We start from the raw sequence: 21,652 nt of genomic DNA, 5'->3' as shown, positions 1-21,652 counted from the left end.
AACTGTTGTATAAGTAAAACACATTTGGAAAACGTAACTACCCCCTCATTCCCATGGGGCCCACTTTTTCACAGACCATAGAGCTATATTGAATTGAAAGCTCTTACTTCACTACATACACATAAATCTGCAGTTTGTGTTTACATATCTAGTCTTCATGGCTCTCAGACTTACATTCAGTCTGAGGCTGCAGCAGTTGAGCTTTCAGTTTTGTATTTCAGGCAGTTTGAAGTCTGTGGTTAGCTTAACAGCTAAAAGAATAACCACAAGCTCTATGAAGTGTTGAGAGCTCTGGGGAGGGAACATTTCCATGCACTATATTTAAACTCTACCAGAAGAAGTGATCTTACTAGAGCTCTTATTTTTCCGCTCACATATACAGTACATACAGTTATAGAGCTGAATTTTAACTCTAACTCTAAAACCAGCTGCAGACATTCAAAATCTGCGAAACCGAAAGAAGATCTAGAGCTGCAGGACAGTGAGTAGGAGAATGGGTGACTATGGTGAGTAGATAACATTTTAAATCATTATATATCAAAAGCAGATTTAAAAATAGAACTTCTCAGTACATGTATACAGCTATACTGCACGCATTGCATTTTTGAATGCATTACTATGGGTGGTGTACTATTTTGACATACTCTTTAGTATGGTAGTATGTGGTTCTGTACGCAGCCTCAGTCTTCAACAAGATTAAATGTTCCTAACTTAACTGTAACACTGCATCAAGGAGGCCTTATAGACTTGAATGCAAATGTTTGAACACCCCAACTCAAACAACATGGTTTGTTGATTTTCTAAGTAAATATAAGTTAGCACATCCTCTACAGAGATCACACATAGATGTGGGAAATTTTACTGCACAATTTCTGTTTACTTGCTAAGTTTAAGATGGAGGAAAAAAAATATATAAGATGTAATCTGCACAGTACATGTTCTATATATATTTTCCAATATCTTAAACAACAGTTGCGCATTAATGTGCTCTTGTGCTATTAATGTGTTTTCTGTAGAGAATGTGTTAACTTTATTTTTTAAATGTACAGTCTGTATTAAAGTAAGGTAGGCCATATATAGAGATGAGCAGAACCAAGCTGCTGAAAGCAAAACTTGTTTGGTACTTTGAAACATTTGACACCCCATTCTACTACGCCCTCTGCTGAGCAAGATTAAAATTACCATACCAATTCCCATTGCTTATTTCAGTTTTCACCAAATGAGATCAGAATGCAATACCTAATATGAATTATTGAATAAGTACCGTACATTTTTCATAAATTAGTATCAATTTTTCTGAATAAAAATAATTAATTGTTTAGTGGCTACTTCATTTACTACTACATGTTATTCAAAACATTCCATAAATTCTTCAGTAACTACTAAAAATGATTCAGTAACTACTGTGAATTATTCAGTAAATACTATGAATTATTCAGTAAATAATACAGATTATTCAGGAACTGCTATGAATTATTCAGTAACTACTATGAATTATTCAGTAAATACTATGACTTGTTCAGTAACTACTATAAATTATTCAGTAAATACTATGAATTATTCAGGAACTGCTATGAATTATTCAATAAATACTATTAATTATTCAGGTACTACTATACATTTGTAGTAATTACTAGAATTATTTTGTAACTATTACAATTTACTCTGTAACTACTATGAATTATTCAGTAATGACTATGAACTATATAGTGATTACTATAAATTATTAAGGCTCTACTATGAGTTTGTCAGTAACTACTATAAAACCAATGTATGATTTCACAGACATCCATATCTGAGTTGTACCACACGTATACAGTAACACAGACATGCATACTTTTGCCCAGATTTCTGTACACCCTGTCACACAAACATGCAATCATTCTTACCTGTAGACATTCACCCAATTATACATTTGAAAGTAGAAAGTATTCAAAATGCAGAGTACCGCAGCTGGATAGGGGGTAGCAATGTTGAATTTAAATGAAATGTGATAAAATAAAATTGAATATGAAGGATGGAAGTACAATCCAGTATGCTTATTGTAATAATTGTTAATAAGTGTAATGACATGAGTAAAGAAACTTTCTTGAGTCTGGTTGTTTTCACCCTCATTTGGCTGAAGTGTCTGCCTTAGGAGAGGACTTTAAACAGGTTTCAGCCATGGTGCGATGAGTCAGTGATGATTTTTCCTGGACACTTCCTGTTTCTGGATATGTATGAACTCCAATGCCATCATAGTCTTGTTGAGGATGATGATGGCTGACAGTGGTGAAGGGTGTCTCCTAAAGTCCACCATCATCTCCATTCTTTTGAGTGTATTCAGCCCTAAGTTCTAGTGACTGCTTTAAGACAGTTAACTCAGCATCAGTCATTACCTTTCACTTGAGTTGTATTGGCTAACATGTTAGTTTATCAGGGGCATTTTAAACTGCTCTCACCAACTGAAATTTCTAACAATAAACAAATGATTCATTGGGTTCCAATGTGTTCTGGCCCTGGGATGGGAAATGCTGACAGGAACTTGATTCACTAACATTATTTTATAGCATTTTACCTGACATGATCATGTAATACTTAAGATGAAAACAATTCCAGATTTAATTTTATCTCTATTGGACCAGCTTGGTTATCTCATTACAGTAAATAATTAGGAGTAGGAAATAAAGAAGGTGAAAATGTCTAGATTTTAAAAATAGCTGTTAACTAACCATTCGCTGTGTTTCACTGTTATTCCCATGGTTCTCACTTTATATGTAATGGCTTTCATAGTGGTTTGATTATGTCTTAGAACCTAAGCAATAGTTTTGTAATATGTACTGATATATTTAAACTTTTACTCATCTCTTCTGAGCTTCTGTGCTTGAGTGCTGCCTACGTAGCCTATACATATTGCAAACATATATTTTTAATGGGAGCTATTAAAACAAGACATTGCTGGAACAAAAGATAAACTATGCCAGTGCCAGTACAGCCCAAAGTATTCTATCATTATTAATGTGGAATAGTTTGACACTTAATTTGTGTTAAACATTGAGCAGATCTTTCTCTTCTACATATAGCAAGACACTAGCATCTTCCACACCACTAGTTGATATTATTTTTTAAGTGCTGTCAAGTTGTATCTGACTCCTGGCGAGTATATGGATAGTGTTTACTTTACCTACTTACTGTAAGCAATGTATCAACAGTACATCTTCAAGATATTTACCTCATGTGCTCAGATGCTTCACTGCTGCTACTCCAGTGCTACTTTTGAGATGCCTTTTAATACAGAACCTGATTTTTGCAGATTAAAAAAACACATATCAGACCACAGCACTGCTTCAAATATAAGAGGGGGTAGTTAGAAGTTCTATGTTGCTTGGATGCATTAATGTATTAATTGCTGTCAAGTCATTTCTGACTCGTGAGGACCACATGGATAGTGTTTCTCCAGAATACCCTGTCTTCTGTTTGGGTCTTCAGGCTTCTCAGTGGCTGGTTCGTGATTCCTCTGATGGTATAAAACCATCTTGAAGCTGGTTGTCCTCTTGCCTGTTTACCTTCAACTCTTCCAAGCATAATGGTCTTTTCCAATTAACTGATTCTTCTCATATGTCCAAAGTAAGATATCTTCAGTTTGATTATCTGGGCTTCAAGAGGGAGGTGAAGCATGATTTGGCGTAGGATACTTTTGTTTGTTTTCCTTGTTGTCCAAGGTTCTCTTAGAAGTCTTCACCAACACCAAAGTTCAAAGTCATCTTTATTTTTCCTGTCATGTTTGTTTTAGTCCAGCTTTATATCTCTAAAGAACCACAGAGAAAGTCATAGCCTGGCCAGTTCTGATCTTCATTTGAAGTGACAAATCCTTGCATTTAAAGATCTTTTCAAGAGCCTTCATCCTTGCTTCGCTGAGCACCATCATATTTCTTGACACTGAGCTGAAGTCCTCTCTTTTCACTCTGTTTTTTAACCTTTCTAATAAAAGCCTTCGGATCGTCTAGATATTCCACTATAAATATTGTATCATCAACATAAGATAATAGATATTTCTTCCACTAATCCCGAATCCTTGATTGTCTTTTTCCAGTCCTGTTTATCCTATATGTTCTGCATACAGGTTGAACAGGTATGTATGGTGATAGTATGCAGCCTTGTCTAACTCCTTTGCCAATATGGAACTATTCTGCTTGTCCATTTTCTGTCCACACTGTGGCTTGATGATCTGTGTAGAAAATCCACATTAGAACAATGAGATACTCTGTTATTCCCATTTTCCTGAGGACATTCCATAATTTAACATGGTCAACACAGTCAAAGGCTTTGTTGTGTCAATGAAACACATGTTGACTCCCCTTCTTGAATTCCTTGGGTTTTTCAATGATCTAGTGTACATCTGCAATAATATGCCTTGCACCTCTGCTCTTCTTGAATCCTGCTCACATGTTTGGCACATTTAAGGCTCTAATCTGCATTGAATGTATTGAATTTTACTGGTGTGTAATCTTAAGGAAATTATGTGATAGTTGGCATTTTCTTTCTTGTCTCCTGTCTTTGGAATTGAGATATATACTGACCTTTTCCAATCTTTGGCCCATTGAGCTGTTTTCCATATATGTTGGCATAATTTTAACCAAGTCTTCTTCAGAATCTTGGCATATTTTCATTGAAATGTTAACAGTTCCAGTGGCTTTCTTCTTTTGCAATGATCTTAGAGCCTGACAACTTCCTCTTCTAGCACTAAAGGTTCTTTTGTGTAGCCAACATCAACAAAAGTGTTTTGGCAATTAATATCTTAATATCTTCTGTGTATTTCTTCCATCTTTGTTTGATTTTAATTATTCTGGGATGCTTTATCCATTGACATCTCTCAGATTGCCAAGTTGTGGCCGAAATTGAATTTTGATCTCTCATATCTACTGAAAAACAATCCTTGTTTTTCCATGTTTGTTCTCATTATGAATATCTTTACAGATATTATTGTAGTGTTTTTCTTTGTACTTCCTGGCAGCTTTCTGGAATTCACAGTTTAGCTCTCTTAAAAGATCTTTGTCCTTCCTGATTTCGGCTTCTCTCTCTTCTTCACTGTATCATCAGACATTTACTTTGATTTCTTTCTCAGTGATGTAGCAGCAGTGAATACATGCAGTAGATTATCAAGAGACTTTTAATTAACTGTGTAAGTAAAATTTGTTTATTATCTGTTGAATTCAGCTGTTTTTCACTTTATTTGGAGTCCAAGTTCAGATATGTAGATGTTTGATCTGAGAAGAACTGAACATTTAACAGGTTTAATACAGACCATCAACATCCTCAACAAGCTGTTATAAATATACTGCTCAGTATATCTGCAATTTCCCTTCAGGAGTTTCACTGGATTAGGATTTGGTTAAAGTCAGGGTTAGGGACTGACAAAGCATGCAACAGCAGAAGGCTTCCAGTCTGTAACTGTAACTGTCTGGAAGCTTTTGATTGAAATCTGATTTTGTTGCTCTTTTTATGTATTTGTTTGTTTTTTTTCTTTTCTTTCTTTCTTTCTTTCTTTCTTTCTTTCTTTCTTTCTTTCTTTTTTGCAGTGCCTTTGCTTGACAATCAATTCAGTCAAACATCATCTTTCTCTTCTGGTAAGTAGCACTAGTTTCACTCCATTTCTATTACATTCTTTTCTGTTGCACTTACAAGGTTCTTCTAAGGTCTTCTTTTATTAGAAGGGTCTTTTGTCTTATACATTTTTTCTAATATGCTCAGAGTAGCATATTAAGCAGATCATAGTAGCCTATTAAGTCACCATGCACAGAATGACATGCATTTCATAAAATGACATATCTGAACTTTTGTATTATTGTGCACATGAATAAATTTGCAGAGAACAGGTTGTGCCAGATTTAGGGATTTTCTTTTCTTGTGTCCTGGTCTTCATTTGTGTCTAACATTTTCTGTATTTTAAGTGTGAGAAAAACCTTCAGGGGCACAAGGCATGCTTAATTAAGTTAGAGTCCCTTACATGAAACTTAACAAATGCAACAGGAGTTAATTTGTTTTATGTGACTTTTTTGTATTTACCACATTATTACTTAATTATTCAATGTTTAGCATTTGCTTTTTTTGGCATAAACATCATGATTTCATGTGCATAAGGATTAGTCATAGGTTGGGAATCTAAGCCTGAGTCAACAGAGAATATTATTGAAATTAAGCATAAAACAAATAGATTACTTTAGCATTTGTGAAGTGTTATGTCACGAACCCTAGCTTAATAAATGTGCCTTGTTAAAAACAGGCCCTTGGAGGTATTTCTCTCAGTACTGTCAAATGTTTAAGCAGGAAAGTACTACACGGTTATATGGGTTTTAAAGTCTTAGATAGTGTGTACCTGTTTATTACCTACAAATGAAATTGAATCTGGGATGAAAATGAAATCAATACTGTGGTTTTACTGGCATTTTACAATTTTTTTCAAATTTATTTTCTTGCTCACATGTGACATTACAGTGAAATTTAACGAATGTTTATACTTATCACCTCGTTACTCCAAACATTTATGGCACAATTATAAGCTATTTTAGTCTCACTTTATTTCTAATAACTGTGTAGTTACATGTGAACAACATATGCAACAACAATGTAACTAATGATTGTCACTGTTACAGATGGAATACACAAGAACAGCCTATGTAACTACACATGTGTACACATATCTCAATAGTTGTTACAGCCTATTCTCTCTCATGTAATTACACAAGGGTAATAAATGTCATTACATGTGTAATAAGACTGGAATAGGGTTTTTTGTAGAAGCTGTTTTTTTTTTCCAGCAGTATGTAACAATTTACATTAAGGCATAATTGTATCTGCCAGCTTTCATAGCATTTAGCTAGCATATATGTTGCTAGTGCTGTGACACTGTAACCAGTTTCAGCTTTAAACCATTCTGTGATGTGACAGAACAGCAGATTTCCCCTTATCTTAACATTTGACTTTTATGACTTCAATTAAATGCGTTGAAAAGCAATGTCTTACCACTCCATTATTACACAGTACCTACATAACAACTACACAGGAACTGTCCACTTATTTTAAAGTGTAACTTTAACACTGCACTACAGGAAAGCTCTTATGTAGAAGACACGCATGTGTAATTACATGAGGCAAAATTGAAGTTGATACACTTGTAATTAAATAGGCTGTACCTCTGTAATCCATCTGTTGACTAAATCATCAGTACTTACATTGACTATATCATCAGTATTTACAGTGTTGTTGATTTGTAACTACACCATTATTACAGACACTTAATATAAAGTGGGACTGATATTTTACCGATGTTTGTCCCTTTTCTGGTTAATAGATAAAACCTATTTGACATTTCACTTTAATTTTGTTAGATTATCTTGATCTTCAACCCCATTTTACCTTTTAATAATTACACAGCACTTTGGAGTTTGTACTTCATACTTAGCCAGTTAATACCTAGAACATGTTTCACATGTCAAAGTAATTTACATTTACATTTACAGCATTTAGCAGACACTCTTATCTAGAGCTTAGCTAGCTACAAACAGGTTATAGAGAAAGTCCTGAGCTCAGATATTGCTAGAAACAAAAGCCCATGTTGATACCCAGAGAAAAAGAAACAGAATTAAACACAGTACAATACAATACATTTGAATAAGTACTTAACTTAGTGCTTACTTAAGTACCATAAATAAAGATGGGTCTTCAGTCTGCATTTGAAGACTGTGAGAGACTCTGTTCAGACAGCCAGGACAGAGAAAAGTCTTGTTGCTTGTTTAATTTAAGTAATCTGTATTTGAAGACATCATCATTTTACCCAAAAAATTATCTAATACTTTGGAATTCGCACCATATACTTACCCAGAGCTGTATTACAGGAACATACTGTGTTTCATCTGATCTGATCTAAGCATCTTATCTAAAGTTAGGAAACCCTAAACTACTCAATCAAGGTTGGTAATCAACTGTTATATCTATTACCAAGTAACCAACAATCACCACACAGCTGAAACATAATCGCGTAATCAAAATAACATTCAATTTGTAAATTATTTAGCTAGACAGATACAATAAATGTCAAAACAAAACTAAGCTCTGATGAATTGAACATTGGAAAAAGTTAAGAATGTTGTGACAGCGCTCCCTGCTGTTTAATATGACATCACCATATTTTAGCTTCCATTTCCCACATTTCCTGAGCCACCCTAACGTGATTCCTCCTAATAAACAGCTACGTGTACAACTGAGTCAACTAAATCACTCTCACAAGTGAATCCGCCACTTTCCAGTATGAATAAATATATAGGCATTATGCAAGTTATAGCCTATTACAGTTGCCTAAAATTAATAAAAATCTTTTTATTAAATATATTGTAATGGATGTTTCTGTAATACAACCCCTACTTATTACCCAGGAATTAGGGGGCTGTAAGAAAAGAAAGTGTTAACCATGTTACCCAGTATTGCAGCAAGAGACAAAACACAGTGGGACAAAGGAACAAAGCAATGGTCTACCTCTAAGGTTTGGTGTATCTTTTATAAACAGGAAGCAGACATAGGGGAACATGTAGTTCTGACAGAATTACAGGCTAGTCATGGAACAAAAAGATACACAAAAAAGAAAACAGCACATACATGCCATATGACATAACGACAAATAGGTCTAAACCTATTTCTAAACCTAGATCTAAAATCTTTGCATCATTTTATTATTTCTTGCTTATTATATCAAAAATTTGAATGATTGTGTTTTATGGAGATCATGAAATTTGGAATGGAATATGAATGTTTTTCAGATGTGTACACCTACTCTGTCACTAAGGGAAAAATGTATAGTATAGTATTTGGTGTATTACCCTATTTTTTATTACTCTATTATTTCTGCTGTAACTCAAAGGCCTATTGTAACTTTTTTACACAGATTTTTCAATTATTCAGACTATTAATGAGCTTAAAGCAAGTTTAAACATTATGGAAATTGTAAACATAGCAAAGTAATGGCAAGGCTGTAAGGCTGGAAAAACTTTAGGTAATTATTCTTACTTGGAATCGGAATAAAACAACAATAGAAGCATTTGAGCAACTTAATACTACGTTTGAATGCTTATAGTTTTATGAAAATTTAATGCTGATCAATCATCTTAAAGGGAAGTAAAATGAGCAGGTAGGTCCATTGATAAAGGCAACATTACTGAACTCAGTGGATGTTGGAACTTGTTAAGTAGTTCTATTCCTAAGTCAGTTATCAATTCCTAAACTGCTGAGTATTTTAAACTTTACTTTTTCTTGATCCACAGAATTTAACTTATTGTTTGATATGAGGATTGTTCTGGTGGGTAAGACGGGAGCAGGAAAGAGTGCAACAGGAAACACCATCCTGGGGAATAAGGTGTTTATATCATGTGTGTCAGCTGACTCAGTTACACATGTATGTAAGAAAGCTGAAAAGAAGTTTGGAAGCAAAACGATCACTGTGGTTGACACTCCAGGCCTCTATGGTTTGTTAGATGAAGACGCAGTGAGAAGAGCATTAGGGCAATGTGTGCATTTGTCTGTTCCTGGTCCTCATGCGTTCCTGCTGGTGATCAGACTGGGGAGGTTTACTGAAGAGGAGAAGAACGCTGTGAAATGGATTGAGGAGAACTTTGGAGAAGACGCTTTATGCTACACAATTGTTCTGTTTACTTGTATTGACCAGCTAGGTGGTCAAACTTTAGATAGGTTTGTTTCTGGAAGCCAAAGTCTCTTGAAGGTACTTGATAGCTGTGGTGGGAGATATCACGCAGTGAACAATAATGATAAGGGCAACAACAGCCAGGTCACAGAACTGCTGAAGAAGATACAGGAAATGTGGATGAGGAATAGGAGAACACATTACACTAATAGCATGTACCAGGCAGCCCAAAAAGATATTGAGAAGAAGAAGAAAAAAAAGAAAGCAGAGAATATTGTATTGGGTGTAGCATCTGCAGCAGGAACACTCGGGATTGCTGCAGGGGGAGTTGTGTTGGGAGTCACTGAAGTAGTGGTACTACCAGCTGTAGCAGTAGGAGTAGGAGCTGCTCTTGTAGTAGGATCAGGTGCATATTTGGGAGTTCAAAAGTCAAAAAAGCCCAAAGAAGCAGAAGAAACATTAGCAGACAAAACAGAAAACCTCACCAATTACCTGACTAAAATGAAAAGGCATTAAAACAGCTGACAAGGTTACGAGGTTTGTGTGGTGAATTAATTTTATTAAAACAATAGCAACAGATAAATAATAAACAAGTATTCAGTCTTCTCATTAAAAAAACAAAACAAAAAAAAAAACCAAAAAAAAAACATCATCACACTAAAAAACCTTCACCAAATGTTTCAGTACTGACTGTTTCGGGATTGGTAATTTCAGCTCATTTTGAGCAGAACTCAAAAATGCTAGCCAGGCCATGACTAGCAAACACAGCTTTGAACAGCTGTTCACATATAAATTTGTGTTTCGGTAGCGACATGAAAATTTGGGATGATGATTTTGAATATATTTAGATTATTACTATTTCTTTCACTGACTTAGATTTAAATAAATCATAACATAATCCTTGTAAATATCTAAGGTCTGAATATATGTTGTTTAATAGTTTTATAGATACATTTAATATAAATAAGTTGGCAAAATGGTTCATATTTCAGTGTTTCATGATTATTTGAAGTTTGATCTGTTCATTACCAAATTGTGACTTCAACATTGTCTCATCCACTGTAATTGTATGACTGTGTATATTTGTTGAATTTCATAAACAAAAAAAAAAATAAAAAAGTAGAATATATCACAGAAAAGGGGTTTAACATTTAGGTTTCAGTGTCCTTATTGCAGTAAAGAAACAATGTAATTATACTACTATTAACTATTGAATAAAAAGTAGTTGGGATTATGGCATGCAGTTACATTGTCCACCTAAAGGTCTGACTGAATTTCACAATATTAGTGTCATGATAAAATGTAAATAAATAAATAAATAAATAAATAAATAAATAAATAAATAAATAAGTATAGTCTCAACCATGCATTAGACTCACAATGTAGTGAGAACATTTACTTTTGTAAAAATTGTTGGCTCATTATGTCAAGATGGACAGCTGTTAAATTTGATACATGTAATTCTAACTCTAATTATTATTGTGAGATTAGCGATGTAACATGTACTGAGTGAGTTTTGCTCTACTCCATCTCATCTTCTAATGTATAAATTGCTCATATATACCAACCACCACCCGATTATGTGCACCTCCTCATATCTATAATCTATGTCCATTTTATCAGCTCCACTTTCCATATAAGGGCCCTTGTACACCACAAATTGTACAGTACAGTTACAGACTGTAGTCCATTTGTTTCTCTGCATACTTTGTTAGCCCCCATTACCCCGTTCTTCAAAGGTCAGGACCCCCACGGACCCTCACAGAGCAGGTACTATTTGGGTGGTGGATCATTCTCAGTGCTGCAGTAACACTGACATGGTGGTGGTGTGATTGGTGGTGTGTTGTGCTGGTCTGAGTGAATCAGACACAGCAGTGCTGCTGGAGGTTTTAAACACCTCATTGTCACTGCTGGACTGAGAATAGTCCACCTACCAAAACTATCCAGCCAACTGTCCTGTGACCACTGATGAAGGACTAGAGGATGACCAACACAAACTGTATTTGTAAAAGTACAAAGTGTACCTATATGGTAAGTGGACCTGATAAATAGTGTAGATACAAGAAGGTGTACTTAATGAAGTGGCCCGACAGGATGTATTCCTCAGCTGCCATTAGATAAAGCCAGAGACCCTCCCCCAGGGGAAGACAGCAGACCTTGGTCAAAACCTGTGTTGGGGTGCAAGCAGGGAGACCAGAGACTCAAGTGAGTGAAGTAGAGTAAATTGCTATTTTTTGAATGTAGATCTTAATTTAAAAAACTGACTGACCTTTTGTTTGTCTTCAACATATCTATCACATGGCCAAGCCATGATGCACCTAATGCAAAAAAAGGTTTTGTTAGAGAAGTAACAGACTATCATGTTGCGACAGTTAGGGATAACTGTCTGTTAGCTGAATTTGTGGTTTTTGTGTATGGGGGGGTCACCATCAGGGTGAAGCCAGGAGCTAGAGGTGACCTCCCCCTTCAGTTTGGTGTTTTGTATGTGCCTCTGTCTGCTGGTGTGTCCAAAAAAGAGCACTTGTCACAGCAGATAATGGCTACCCCTGTGTTTCTTCTTCTGCCGATGCTACACTGGTGTCAGAGCTGGAATAGCACCCACCTCCCCAGTGGTATGGAGGAGAATGGCGCTACTCACCGCTTACAGATATTTCTACTGCAACCAGCCTGCTCGCACACCGAGAGGGGCCCATCACACAACTGGAAGGTGACCGTCGTCCAGTTCAGTTCAGTCACCAGTGGTGGAGGCAGAGCCCCAATGCGCATGAGTGCCATTTGGGACATCATCACTGTTGCGATGGTCACTGGTGAGAGCGGAAGGGCTGGGATGAGCACCGCTGTTGCTGGTCCCCACCCCCAGCTGTGCAGGACTTGATGCGGTGCACTGTGGGGAGCTCTGTAGTATGCCAAAGGAGCCGTGGTGGTGAAGCCGTGGCTCCAGGAGAGGACTGGGACTATTCGCTGCAGAGGATTCTGCCCAGCATTTGTTCTGCCGGGACTCTGCGTGTCCTCCAACAAAGGAACTTGTTTATGTTGTTTAATGTTAATGTTATACGGTCACTGCCAGGGTGTAGCCGGTGGCTAGAAGTGACCTACCCCTCTAGTTCTGTATTTTGTATGTGCTTCTTTCTGCTAGTGTGTTCAATACAGAACACTTGTTACAGCAGATCATGATTTCTGTGGTTCTTCTTCTGCTGACACTACAGTATCTTTCATAGTTCAAAGTTTTGATCCTCATCTTCTCTTTCAACAACAGTCTCTGTAGCACAGTGACAGCAGGAATAACATTTGAGGCTAACGCTTCCAAGAATTCTTATTGACTTTTACGTGTTGTTGGAATTTGTTTGGCTGAATGAGCTATAGTTGAATGTTCCTTAAATGCAGGCAAACATTGTGTAATTTTAGAAATCTTCAGATAGGAGGATACAGACTCTCTACAGCGTATTCTACAAAGACAATTTGTTTTTCTGTATAATTTCTTTGTAATCAGCATTCTCAACTGGGTCTGTAATTTTGCAGTTTGAATCAGTATTATCACCTCACATGAATTCACTGAGTCAGCTCATTTGATAACTTAATCTTTCTAGATGTAAATGGCATTATACAAATTAAATATTTTCTCTCCAAAATTGTACCATCTGTTCTTCTTTTAAATGTTTACTTGCATATATATTTTTATTTGAAAGTCTTCTGCATTAATCTGGTACACTATTTCCTTGAATATTTCAATGATATCGGCAACTGAATTTAAAAAAAAAAAAAAACAAAAAAACAAACAAACAAAAAAAAAACATTCTGGTACATGTTCTGTAAAAAGTGGTTCATCAGATCTACTTAAAAAATACTTCTTGTGGTAACAAGTAAATTAACTAGTTTTATTCAGCGTAAATAAATGCATAGAATGAACAATTCTTTCAATCAAAGTCACTTTTTGCATTGAATAAAACTAGTTCAATTACTTGTTGCCACATGAAGTAATATTTTAAAGTAGATCTGGCAAGCCACTCTTTACAGTGTGGACACTTGTGGACCAAATGCCATGCAGCTGATGGCAGTCCAGAAAAATGAGATTTTCCTAGTTTTGTTTTGCTGCATTTTTGCTGTTACCCAGTTATACTTAAATCCAGAAAACAAAAAAAAGAAAGTTCTGTATCTAGACACAGTTTTATTAAGAGTCAAATGACTGCAAAAACTTAAGAAGTTTGTATTTGTTCCTGTGTGTGTGATCCAACAGGTCAACCATGTTCCTCAGATGTGAGGATTGTGCTGCTGGGTAAAACGGGATCAGGAAAGAGTTCAGCAGGAAACACCATCCTCGGCAGTGAGAAATTTGTAGAATATGTTTCTCCAGAATCTGTCACAGCACAGTGCAAGAAACATGTTGTTGAGAGAGAAGGAATGTGTATCTCAGTGATCGACACTCCTGGGATCTTTGACACCTCAATGACTAACGAAGAGCTGAAAACTGAAGTAGAGAAATGTATCAGTATGGATGGTCCTGGACCCTGTTTCTTCCTTCTGGTCATCAGTTTGGCCACTAGATTCTCAGAGGAAGACAGGAAAGCTATGAAGTGGATTCTGGAGAACTTTGGAGAATATAGTTCAGTCTACACCATCGTTCTGTTCACCCATGCTGATCAACTGAAGGGGTAAAAGAGTGGAGGATTACATTACAGAAAGTTCATCTATTCGTAAATTAATAAACAGCTGTGGTGGGAGATTTCATGTTTTAAATAATAAAGACAGGGCAAATAGCTCTCAGGTCACAAAGCTACTGGAGAAAATTGATCTGCTGTTGAAGAGGAATGGGAAGCATTCCTACAGCAAAGATCTCTACCAGCAGGCCCAGAAGGATCTCAGAGAGATGGAGGAGAGAAGGAGGAAAGAAGAAGAGGAAAAGTCTGGTATCACTGGGTGGATTAAAAGAGTAATGGAGAATCCAATGCAGTTTCTTGAAGATAGAGTATTTTCAGCTCTTGATGGAGTAGGTTTAGGAACTGCAGCTGCAGGGTTAGGAGGCCTAGTGCTAACAGGAACAGTAGGATATACCATCTTTTTAGGGGTAATAGCATTATATGCTGTCAAATTTTATCGACGTATGGGAAGACAGTGAAAGTGGTAATGCTAATGTCATCACTAAATGTATCATCATGTTGCACACTAGATGTGATGTGTTTCATTTATTCCAATGAGGCATTAATTCAGACATTTTTGTGAAGATTTATTTGTGAAGATATTGATTCAATGTATTTGTTTATGGTTCTAAGTTACAGTGTATATTTTTGTGTGTATAGTTTATTTTTGAGAATATGATAAAGTACGGATGACGATACAGACCATTCATCCTGTAAAATAATATTAAAAACTGTCACCACATCAAATTTAACCAATTAGTTTCTTTATGTTGTATATATATATTTTTTTTTGAGACTTACTGGGCTTTCACTTTCACTCCTTGTAATTTGAAAGCTTGTTGTTAATTTCTAAAGCAATAAAGATTTGAAAAAGGCTAGTTAAATTACAGTTGGCATATATGTCACATAAATGTCCATATGTGACAAAAATAAGCTCATATAAACTCCATATATGCTAATATATGTCATAGATTTTAAAAAGCATATATTGCCATATATCAGATTCCTGATTGGGTTGTCATGGTATTGTTGATTAAAAATGTTTGTTAAATCTGTTAAAATTGTTTGTGGACTGACTGCATGACCAAGAGACAGACTAGACCACCAGGAATTCTCATTACATCAATGTTCATGTGTGTTCATTTTAACAAAGAAACAAAGAAGAAACAAAGTCAAGAAACAAAAAGAGATGCAGTTGTTTTAATGCTATAACGACCAATCTGAGAAGAAATAATTGTACTTATTAGCTAAAAAGTGGCTTATGGCCTAATATTAAAATCACAAAATTCACAACATACTACAGAAAGTTACAAAATGACTATGATTATGACATGAATACCACTTCACAAATTATTTCTCTGTAAAAAGTACTTGAAATGTGACATTTGCTCTTCTGATTTATTACATTTTGTAATTTATTGTTTTTTTTTTAATAATACAATGCAATACGCTGACTGGTTATGTTGTTACAGAAAACTTGAAAAGCAAGAGGGAAAGAAGAGTGTTTTATTATGAACATAAGATTTAAAAATTAAGCTTACTATTACATTTGAAATGTAAGAACACAAACAAAAAAAGCATTTTAAATTTAAAAAATAATAGTATTAAAATATATTAAAGGAGTGTCTATTGCGAAAACAAACAAACAAAAAAAAACATATGGGTTGGTTTGCATATCCAGCCTCCAGATATGAAAGCATGTTTCTCAATTTGCAACTGACATATACAAATTACTTTTCTGTAAATCGCATCAACAATCATTTCACTGCTTTCCGGACCTTTTTGAATAACCTGTTCAGAGCACCTGATGCTTCTCCAGCACCTTTACTGACCACTCCAGCCACCTCCTCAGACTTGTCCGCCACTACTGATTTAGCTGCCTTAGCTGCTTCGGCTGTTACATTCACCACACTTTCTGCCACGCTGGTTACGGCCTTAAGAGCGTCCATCCTCTACTCTGTGACCTTTCTGATCTACTGCTCTTCTGATCAAAACCTAAGGAAAAATGCCATTAACATTAGCCAGTCATGAAAGTTATTACAAGAAACGTTTATTTATGTGCTGCCTGATGCCTGAGATATTATTTCATAATAATTTTTGAGAAGGTTTTGGCCTAAAACATGTTTTTAAAACCCATTCCTAGTGGAGGGGTACATGCAGGGAAGGGAGTTCTAAGCATTAATAGTAGGAAGAAAACTTATGTTGTATACTTTACCATCATCAATATTACATATTGTACGGTTTGTGTAGTGCATAAAATGTCTATATTTGTGTTGTAGTCATGGGAACTCCTGGTTCCTATCAGCACCACTGTAAAGAAATCTGAGTCTCTACAATCAACCATTTCACACCAAACCACTCTGAATGACTCTGTTTACACATGAATGACCCAATTATGACTGATTATGTTGAATTAATAAAAATTCTCTTCAATTCTAAGCCAGTTCTTTTATTTACACTGTTAATTAACTGTCATAGCATGACATGAAAATCATGCCCTTTTTGGCCACTGTTGACCCTCACAGAGCAGGTACTATTTGGGTGGTGGATCATTCTCAACACTGCAGTAACGCTGATGTGGTGGTGGTGTGTTAGTGTGTGTTGCGCTGGTCTGAGTGGATCAGACACAGCAGTGCTGCTGGAGTTTTTAAACACCTCAGTGTCACTGCTGGACTAAGAATAGTCCACCAACCAAAAATATCCAGCCAACAGTGTCCTGTGACCACTGACGAAGGACTAGAGGATGACCAACACAAACTGTGCAGCAGCAGATGAGCTATCGTCTCTGACTTTACATCTACAAGGTGGACTGACAAGGTAGGAGTGTCTAATAGAGTGGACAGTGAGTGGACACAGTGTTTAAAAACTCCAGCTGCATTGCTGTGTCTGATCCACTCACATCAGCACAACACACACTAACACACCACCACCACATCAGTGTTACTGCAGTGCTGAGAATGATCCACCACCCAAATAGTACCTGCTCTGTGAGGGTCCGTGGGGGTCCTGACCTTTGAAGAACAGTGTAAAAGGGGCTAACAAAGTATGCAGAGAAACAGATGGAATGGTTCTGAAGAGCCACTGAAAAGAAACTAGTGCAGCTAATTATGCTATTAACACAGCATAATAGCATAATAGCATAATAGCATAGCCAGAGTAACATCTATTTTTGGAGATGGCATTCAGCTGGAGCATTAAAAGACTGGAAGGATACTTCCTAGCATTTAAGTGTTATAGATTCTTTAAGAAAAGGTCTCCAGTGGACTAATTTAACTATAAGGAACTGAGTGATGGTTCTTGGGAAAACACACTAAGGATGTAGAATGTGATTGTTGTTAAAAGTGTTATATAAATATATTTATCTTACATTGATAGAACAGGAACCCTTTAAATCACGCTAACTAGATAGCATATGAATGCACTGTGTACATACATGTAAATGCTAGAACAAATTTAGAATGCTCACAGATGACAGTCTGTCTTCTGCAGTGTTGAGCTGGTTTCACCCACTGTGTATGTTGTGCAGTCCTGTCCAGATACAGTGTTTCCAAAGTGAAGAACAACTGTAGGGTAAGTTGTTGAAAGATATGTTAGCCATTTAAGTACTGGAGCACCTGCATCAACATTCACAAGTTTCACAAGTTTCTGACTTGCTAAACTCTAAGCTAAAACTATGGATGATGGTAGAAAACATACTGATCTACTCACCAATAACACAACCTGCAAAGTGACCTCCAAACACTCTTAATAATAAAAGGTTCCTCGATGATTCTTAGCTTAGATGTTCAGTTCTTTGTTTAGTTTAAACCCTTTGCATTGTGTGGAGGTTCTTCCAACTTTAAAAAGTTCCTCACACTCAAAGCTCAATAAAAATGTTTTAAATCCATCCATTAAAAGGTTCTCTAAGGAACCAAAAGTGGTTCCATGACATCACTCAAAAGAACTCTTTTTGAGTAAACATCATATTGCAAATCGCAAAGACAAGACTGCAGAAAAACAATTCAAATGTTGGAACCCATCATACATACCTGCTAGGATTAGTGGATATTGAGATGTCTGACCGCTACCTGTTTCCTCCCGGGGCAGCAAAGGAGATCTATTTAGTGCTAGCACTATTTATATATGCTCTGTGTAGTGGAGAGGGATAAAAGTACTCCAGCTGAACTCTTCACTTACAGCAAAACAGAAAAAAGTTCCAGAGAAGACCATTTAGATGGTCCAATTATCCTTATGAAGATAAGTTTCTCGAGAATGAAAACATGAAAATACCACTTATTTCTCAATCCAACATGTTGTTACAGAAACCCATAGCGAGACACAGTGATCAATATATCTGATCAATCTAAAATCTTTATTCTACAATGCCTTATGGGTGTTATTGAATGTACAATCATAAGCTACCACCATATTGCAACCAAACAGCATCAGGAAACATCAGGAGAATCACTTTACCCCCAGATAAAGAGCTGGTGAGCTGGGTCTGGTAAAAAGAACCCATGTTTTGTTTGAACCAGCCAAGACGTGATAGCAGTAGAGAATTTTCTTGTTAGGAAACATTTCAGCAAAATCTAGATAAACTCCTGCTGAAATGATCCTTTATAAAAACACAGTTCATAAAACCTGTTTGTGTTCTTTCCTTGGGACTTAAGATGTATTTGTGGGAACATTTTTAAAACTGCAAAAGAAGTATAAAATGCACATTATTTGCTGTATAAATATGGCATGCATTATTTACACAATATTTTAATATCTGCACTACTCCTATGACTTCCTGAGGCAGGGTTTCTGAATCTGTGGGCTGTGGACCACCGGTGGGCCATAAAGCACCCTCTAGTGCTCCGCAGGCCTGTACTCAGGGGGAGGCAGCAGTTCGTAGTGGGCCAGTAATGACACTTTAAGTCATGAAAACATAAGTAGAAAAAGTTTAACTTAATAATTAAAAAATTGAAGAATCAGACATTTCCAAATTATAACCACTATAAATATTAACAGAGACGTGTAAATAAGAGCATCACAGTCGCAGCTAATTAAACATCATCAGTTTGAAACTGCACAGCTGTAGGTGCAGGCAAGGTTTATTATTATTGTTGATCATGATAATGCTAATGCAAAAGCCCACTGAGCGCTAAAACCCTCAAACCTCAAGAGACTCTCCAGACCAAACAGTTACTCCTGTTGGATCCACAAGAGTGTTTCCAGTGAAACTGGGATGTTTTTGTCTTTGTTTTATTTTTTTTTGTTTAGTTTTTTTTTAACAATGCGCAAATTTTGTTTTCTGTGATTGAACTGAAATCTAAATGTTTCCAAGCTCTAGTTTACAGGTTTACAAAAAAGAAAACTTGAAAAGAGAAGTTGATTTTAGTTGTTCTGTGGCCTGCTATGCTTTGCAGTTACAAACAGGTGGGTCTTGGGGTGGAAATGGTTGAGAACCCCCATCCTAAAGCACATTATTGAGTAACCACAGTTACTCTTCCAGTCAAGTTGTGTGTTAAATTACAAGTGAAAAACTCCTTAACAAGCCATGGGCCTGCCAGTGGGTCCATAGTAAGAATAGCTCCTTTAGTTTGCATTGAAGTCCCAGTAGTGACTGACTAATTAGCCTTTGTATGTAATGAGCCTGGATTGTTAAGGGGTTCACACATCCTCTACAGAGAACACATTTGTGCACATTTTAATGCAAAATAACTGTTTATTTGCTGAATTTAACATAAAATAACAAATAAATAAAATATGGTCTGTGCAAAAGTTATGGTACATATATACTTTTTTTTTTTCAATAATATCTCAATTCAAACTGTTAGTGGAAGTTAGTGGAAAAATACTCATATTTAGGTTTGTTCCCTGTAGAGTATGTGTAAACTTTCTTCCACTTAGACAATCAACAAAACGTGTCACGTGACTGAGGGTGTGGAAAAATTTGGATACAACAGTGCATGGAAATCAATGCGAGCTGGCTAAATTATTCTAAACTGTAGGTTTGGCTCATTTAAGAGGTTAAAAGAGTGGTTGCTGATTGGAGCATTAGTTTATTATTTATTATAATATAATTTTATTATTTCTGCTATTTTACTTTAATATTTAGTTACTTTATTTTGTTTGCTCCCTCTCAGCAACTGCATTAGAAATTGTGAATTGTGAAGAATCGGCTCTTTCTAAGTAAATACCATAAACACAGCCCTGTTTGAAAGGGCTTTAACAGCTTGTTGCTTAGCACATCAAGAAGAATTCTAATCATGTTATGGCATCATGTTATCTTTCACAGTTCTGGTGAAAACTGCACTCATTCCTTTCATCTTATCATCATAACATATTCACCATCATTTTATTTTGACTGAATGTAAAAGAGCAGAACATTTGATAAGAATTGTAATCACCAGATGTTACGGTTCTAGTGCTCTGCTGTGCAGGTACAGGTGTGCTAAAGCTCTGGTTATACGTGATGCCCTGCGCAGCCACTATGCCTCAGTCAGAAATGTCTGGGCTTGTTCAGCATTGCAGCATTATGCAATTGCAGTTCTGCAGCATTATGCAATAACAATGGTGCTTATGAATTATGATTCAGACAGTGTGATATCATACTTTTTAAAGCATAGTTTATGTTTTCAGTAGTGCTGTTTTCAAAGTAGTTTCATCCATCATAAAAAAGCTAGGATCAAACTTTTAGTACTATTCAATTAGTTATAATCTGTATTTAGATACTTCTGAAATGGACACTGACAATTAAACATCCATAAGATGGCACTGTTGTTCTTAATGTTGTTTCTCCCACATCATTTGGCAGCTTAGTATATGTTTTGATGCATCACATTTATTATAAACTATTCAGGTTACATTTTCTACAGTTTAATTTAATATTTTAATGTAACTACCACTACTCTGCCAAGGAGAAGCCAATAGTGATAGTTAGAGCCCGAATAAAATAGTGATAGTTAGAACCTGGATAAAATTTCCCAATGAATTGATAAATAAACTCATTATTTTTAACTCTTTATTCTATATTACCCCCTTTTTTTTTAGGTGACTTACTTTTTAGTTTCTCAAACATATCTGAAGGAATATTTTTCAACACTCACAAAATTCATTTTTCTGGTTCTCAGGATGTTTATGATCTGCACTCTGAGGTGGTCAGTACACTGTTCTGAGAACACTTTATTAAACGTAAATGTGTGTTGTTTTTTTTTGTTAATATGCATACGAGTCAGTACTTTTCGACAAATACATGATAATACATGGATATATTCACTTTTACTGGATTGATTTTGGATGGAATTGATCCATCAGCATTTTTCCTTTCAGTTCTGCATTTTGAATTCAGTAATTCAGGTCAGTGTTTAGGTTCATGACCTGT

The 21,652-nt window shown here is 35.9% G+C and overlaps 1 pseudogene; it reads left to right on the top strand.

Annotated features, from left to right (window-relative positions):
• The first annotated feature begins 482 nt into the window (after positions 1-482).
• On the top strand, positions 483-16,335 carry LOC118803205 (annotated as a pseudogene).
• The last annotated feature ends 5,317 nt before the right edge of the window (positions 16,336-21,652 follow it).

This window comes from Colossoma macropomum, unplaced genomic scaffold (assembly GCF_904425465.1).
Source record: "Colossoma macropomum unplaced genomic scaffold, Colossoma_macropomum, whole genome shotgun sequence".
In the NCBI taxonomy this organism is placed as follows: Eukaryota; Metazoa; Chordata; class Actinopteri; order Characiformes; family Serrasalmidae; genus Colossoma; species Colossoma macropomum.
This window is presented reverse-complemented; position numbering and strand designations above follow the sequence as displayed.